At 33.1% G+C, this 5,917-nt stretch overlaps 1 long non-coding RNA gene across 1 annotated transcript; it reads right to left on the bottom strand.

The window, feature by feature from the left end:
- Positions 1-1,220: 1,220 nt before the first annotated feature.
- On the bottom strand, positions 1,221-5,439 carry LOC116485464. Its single transcript, XR_004252874.1, has 3 exons — positions 5,355-5,439; positions 4,981-5,057; positions 1,221-1,284 (listed from the first exon to the last, which is right to left on the bottom strand). It is a non-coding gene; the product is annotated as an uncharacterized LOC116485464 (long non-coding RNA).
- Positions 5,440-5,917: the final 478 nt, after the last annotated feature.

The following is a 5,917-nucleotide window of genomic DNA, read 5'->3' as shown; positions in this document are numbered from 1 at the left end:
TTTAGGTATTTGCTAGCAAAAATAAATAAATAAATAATAAATAAAAGAAGACATATCTGGTCATTTCTTTTTCCAACGATACATACTGCACCCTAGGAAAATGCCATCACCCCCCTGGATTATACACTGTTTACATTTTGGACCATGACAACATAAATACTGAAGCAAAATGAAATATTACTTGTCATAGTCTACCTACCCACACCAGAATTTCCTCAGAGAGTGTATTGCATTTTCTAGTGCAGGAAAATGCTATTTTGTGCTATAGCAGCCTTTATAGCAACTAGATTATTTCTTCCCAGGTGTTCTCATCTATGTTCTTACTGAAGTAAGTGCAAAAGTATGAGAATACTTTTGAACTTCTGAATATTTTTATATTTGTATTATATATTTATATATATATATATATTCTATATAATATATATATATTATATTCATACATATTTGGGTGATAAAGGCCATATAATGATTTGAGAGAGATTCAGACAAGGAAATACACATCAAAATGCAAAAATACACTGTGAAAAAAAAAAATGATGTTACTGTAATGTAACATCATAAAGCCTATCAACTTTTAAATGACTGCACAATATGAGCACAGTGTGATTCTAACCTTTGTATTTGCAAAAAAATTGAAAGTCAATTTCTGTACAAATTAGCACTGCTGAAATTAGTGATTACAGTATAGAAAATGGAAAATATCAAGCAATAACAATGTCATGGACCTAAACAAGATTATTGTCTGCAAATAAATTTTCTTCTTAGAAATAGGCTAATCTATAACTGAAATTATCATTTAACTTTAGCAAAATTAAACAAAGCAAATGTAGTTTGATCTTCTAGAATGTTATATTTTGTACACATAAAAATTTCTCCATATGGTAATAGATAAAAGAAATATGACTATCATTTCCTCATAACTGAAAACACATTTTAATATTTTTGTGTGCTATTGTGGTAATATTCATCCTAAATCAGTTTCTAATATGAACAAATTCTACTATCTACCCACAAGCCTAACCTAAAGCTGTGAATGGCCATTAAGAAAGCTTCAAGATTCATTTCTGTGCTTGTGGAAAAAGAGAGACAGAAACATGTATGCTTCAGTCACAACAGTTAATGAATTAACAGAAGTAACATTATGTTGGCTGTTCATAGATCAATCTTTTAATTTATTTTAAGTAGAAATATATTCCTCATAGTGAGGCCTTACATTTTACAGAGCCACCCATCTCACAACTGACATAGGGAGCAAAATTCCTCGAGAATCTTTTGTAGCGTTCACTGTGATGAAACAGGGAAAAAATGTACTGTAATAGGAATAAGATCACAAATGACATAAAATAAATTGACAATTCATTCTGTTTCAAAGCTAAGTATTGCAAGCTGTTTAAATTATGATACACATATCCAGAGGACTACTTGTTACTCACATTTCAATTCTTAAACTTTTTTTGTTTCAATGGGAAAATTCTAAAATAGTGTTTAAGATGAGCACTAACATTCAGCAGCTGCAAGTTGTTAACATATGATCCCATCCTGCTGAAAAAGCAGTAATCCTACAGAAACACTTACAAAATGCATAGAGCAAATCATTTAAACAAAACATTCAAATATATTTCTCCAAACATTAGGGGAAAAATACATTTAGGAAATGGTAAAATTACTTCTATATATATTTTATTGCTAAGTATATTCCCTAAAGCACTTCTGCAAATTGCTTACAAGCCATTCTTTGAAAATATCCATTCCTACTGGCATTGGTTAATTTTGATCAAATATCTTTTCAGCTACACAGTGGGAGGATATAGAGAAGATGCCACCAGAATCTTCTTAGAAGCAAATAATGGAAGGATGAAAGGCAAGGGACACAACTTGCAATATGGAAAGTTGATTAAACACAGGATTTTTTTCACAGTGAAGGTAGTTCAGCACTGAGTAGTATTGAGTCAGATGTACAGTACACTGGGTAGCACTGTAAAATAATGCAAATACCCAGTCACATTAGCTAGGCACAGTGAAATAATTGGAAATGACAGAGATGATGAAGCAATGTTATTGTGGAATGAGAAAAATGGTAAGGGAAGAGAAGATACTTTGAATGATGGAATTGCAGAAAGAATAAAAATCAGAGAAAAGAAAAAAAAAATAAAAAAATGGAAAAAAGAGAAAGGTTAAAAGGAAGCTTCGGACAGTTCCAACTCTTCATTTGCAAATTGTTTTCAATAAAGTTGTCTATAAGGTCCAAAATCTTGCCTTGCTATTTTCAGATGGGTTCTTGAAAATGTCTTTTAATAAGTAAAAGCAAAGTCCCTGCTCTGCAGAATGAGCTCTCTAACATTATTTCAAAAGATCCTTGCATTTGACATTTGTGCAAATGTTGAGTCCTACATACTTTGAATCAGTTACTGTGCAGACTTAGGCATGTTATAAAATTACTCTGCACTTTGCTTGTTATGTGCTAAATGATTTAGTGACAATACTACTCAGAGAAGACCAGTAATAGTTCTTATGTTGTAATATAGCTGTAAATACAGCTAACTCAATATTTATATAGTTAAATTTTTCATTTCCACATCTTTTTTAGCTCAGACATTCCAAGTATTAAAAATATCCAAAGACAAAATGTTTCTGGATTTTATTTATTTATTTATTTATTTTATAACTTCTAGATTCCATGCTTCTGACAAGGCATTTCTTGTGATCACAAAGTAAATGCAGATGTGAAAGAAACCAAAAAAAATTTTGTAGTGTGGGTGTCGTGGTTTAACCCGGCTGGCAGCTAAACACCACGCAGCCGTTCGCTCTGCAACAATTAAAGCATCGGGGTGTTATCAGCACTCTTCTCATTCTAAGCCAAAACACAGCATTCCACCAGCTACTAGGAAGAAAATTAATTCTGTGCTAACTGAAACCAGGACAGTGGGTTGTTTGAAATCCCAAGTACTGAAAGTAAATTTACTATTAGAAGATTATGTTTGTTTACCTGATTTTTTTGTTTGTTTTTAATACCTTTTTTTCTATTAAAAAAAAAAAAAAGTTGATAAGAATTGAAATTGCACCTGATTCAAGGTCCATTTCCTGCTATTAAACAGGCCCTACAGTAGCTGTTGAGAGGTTCATCAATATAGCAGAGTTCAAATATTACCAATATCTTCTTATCATTGTAACCAGTTATAGTCTATCAGATGATGGAGGAGAGCTCTTTTTCCCTCCTTTCCTTCCCTGGTTTTACTAGTATAAGAAACCAGACTTTCACCAAAAATACATTCTTCCTCTCATCTTGGTCTTACTCTAACCTTAAATCAATAGCTGTTTAGCCTCTGCATTGACAGGGATCGGGCCCATGACTTCTTCTCTGTTTTGTTGCTGTATGAAAACTGTTTTTTTTTTAGTGAATCAGTCATCCAACATCCAATTTAGTGAATCAGTCATCCAACATCCAATTGGTTGCACACTGGAACAGGCTCCCCAGGGACATAGTCACTGCATCAAGCCTGTCTGAATTTAAAAAGTGTTTGTGCACTTTTGTGCACTGAATTTAAAAAGACTGTGCACCTAGTCATGTGGTCTAAACTTTTGGGTAGACCTGTGCGGTGACAAGAGTTGGACTTGATGGTCCTTATGCGTCCCTTCCAACTCGGGATATTCTATGATTCTATGATCCTTTCTTAGCAGAATCTGTCCCCCGGATGGAAAAGATATTTTCATTTCATCTATTCCAGAAGTTCTTTGTTGAATCATTCTCTCTCCTATTAAAATGTCTCTCTCTGTAGAACTTCTTTTTCTCTTGCTTAGATGCATACATCTTTTTCTACCTTGAAGGGCTACAAAGTTAAGTAGGCCTACTTAAATGCTCAGGAAGAAACATTTTATGACAAAATATATTTCATATATCTAGGGTTTATGATATGGCTGTAAAAACTAGTTCAGATCTTTAGTATTAGATAAATACAATCAGCTAACTTCATGTGAGCCAGCACTCATTTATTTTCTGTTCTTTCTTTGTCAAGGTAATACTGTATTAAGGAATGGGAGAATGGGTAGCAGTAAATCTGCTAAAATCCATTTCCTTGAGTCAAGATGTATCTACTGCACCATGTTTTGAATGCCTTTCTTGGGTGCTCTTCTGATTTCTACCTGTCTGAAACAGGACAAGAAATTTATCACGTGGCATGCTCTGAACTAAGTTTATACAGTCTACCTATTATTGTGTCAGTAAGGAAACCCATATTACCCATTGTTGGTGAGGTTCCACTTTTACGAATTTTTCTTTAACTCCAAAAATCATATACGTCCAAAAGAGAGGGAAGGAGGAAATAAAAAGCACTATGCAGATACCATGAGATCAGAGATAACTGTAAGAAGAATTTCTGTCCTGTGTTTTAGTTGTCTTCACTAGAAAATGCATAAAAGTAGGCCTTATGTCATCAGGAGACAAAATCCAGTGAGCATGGATATAAAAATTACAACTAAATGTACTAATGTACTATCTAGCACTAGAATACCATGAAAAGACAAAGCCCCAAACTATTTGTCAAAAAGTTTCATAGTTGCTTGTAATTCCTTTATAACCTCTTGTGCCACTGTTTAAAGGGACAAGTTTTCTTATGATCTTTGCTTAGTATCTCACTAACACAAGTACTGTTAGCTAAATTAGTTTCCAAAATCAATAGCTTCACAGATCCATTCCTGATTTCAAATAAACAGTCACAACTGTCTTCAATTAAGATAACAAAAAATTTATCGAGAGGTAATTTTGCTATAATATCAAAGAGTATTAAAAAAATAAATAAATAATAATCCAGTTCCAAATACACCAAATAGATATTCTTTCAAAGAGTACATTTCTTTTTTTTTTATTCTGACAGCTTGTCTTTGGATTTAAAATAATACAGAAATAAAGCTTTCTTGCAGCGCATAAATTCTCCCATCTCTGTTTGAAATTATCAAATCAAAAACCCTCAGGAAAACACATACCTAGAGATTTGTGTGTTTGCAGCTTTGGTAAACAGATCAAATGAGTCACTCTCTGTGTGTTTCTTAAATCTTCTTTCCTACAGGAGAAGACACAGCATTAAAATAACTCACTTTACCATGAACTAAAAACAAAACAAAACAAAACAAAAACAAAAACAAACAAACAAACAAACAAATTCTCTAAACAACACTGCAACCAACAGACTGTATATACCAAAAAACTCAGCTAGGTTGAATTGGACCAGTTCATATTTGTTTTTTATTATTGACTTTTATTGTATTTTTTGTTCCTCTACATTCACTTCAAAGCTTTTAAATCATCATTGATTGAGGTTTTGAGAACTTGAAGCTAATGAAACAAATTTAACTCTTACCTGATAAAAATCCAGATAAAAATGCAATTGTTATTTACTCAGTGTTGGATCTTACTGAAGAAAATGAGACTGCTCTACTTTTTCAGTAAAGCAGTCTCTGTTACAGCAATCATAATCCCATAGAAACTTCTGGTCTAAGGACATTATTCAATATGCTGCAACTTCCTCAATTATTCATGCTTACTGCCTTGCTTTCTTAGGCTTGACTTGTGGCTATACTCCTAGCACAGCAAAAGTATATAGGAAATGAGTGTGAGAGGAGACAGTGTATGAAAGTATTAGGAGAATCTCTAGTTGATATAAGGCATACTCAAGGAGTAGAAATGCACTTTCAGCTGAAGAGTTCAATGAAAGTGGTGCCAGAATGTGAACAAACGTAGCTGGGAGAGTCTCCAAGTAAGAGAGAAGCCAGAACATGAGCAGTCTTATTTCAGCAATGGGAAGAGGAAAGGAAAATAAATAAATAAATAAATAAATAAATAAGGAATTAAAGCAATGACTTACTTTCAATTGAAAGAATGACTGTTTGTTTTGTATTAGACCTCCTGAGCTCCCTACGTGCA

Source organism: Aythya fuligula, chromosome 1 (genome assembly GCF_009819795.1).
Source record: "Aythya fuligula isolate bAytFul2 chromosome 1, bAytFul2.pri, whole genome shotgun sequence".
Taxonomy (NCBI): domain Eukaryota; kingdom Metazoa; phylum Chordata; class Aves; order Anseriformes; family Anatidae; genus Aythya; species Aythya fuligula.
Note: the sequence above shows the minus strand (reverse complement) of the source record. Positions and strands in the feature narration are given on the sequence as shown.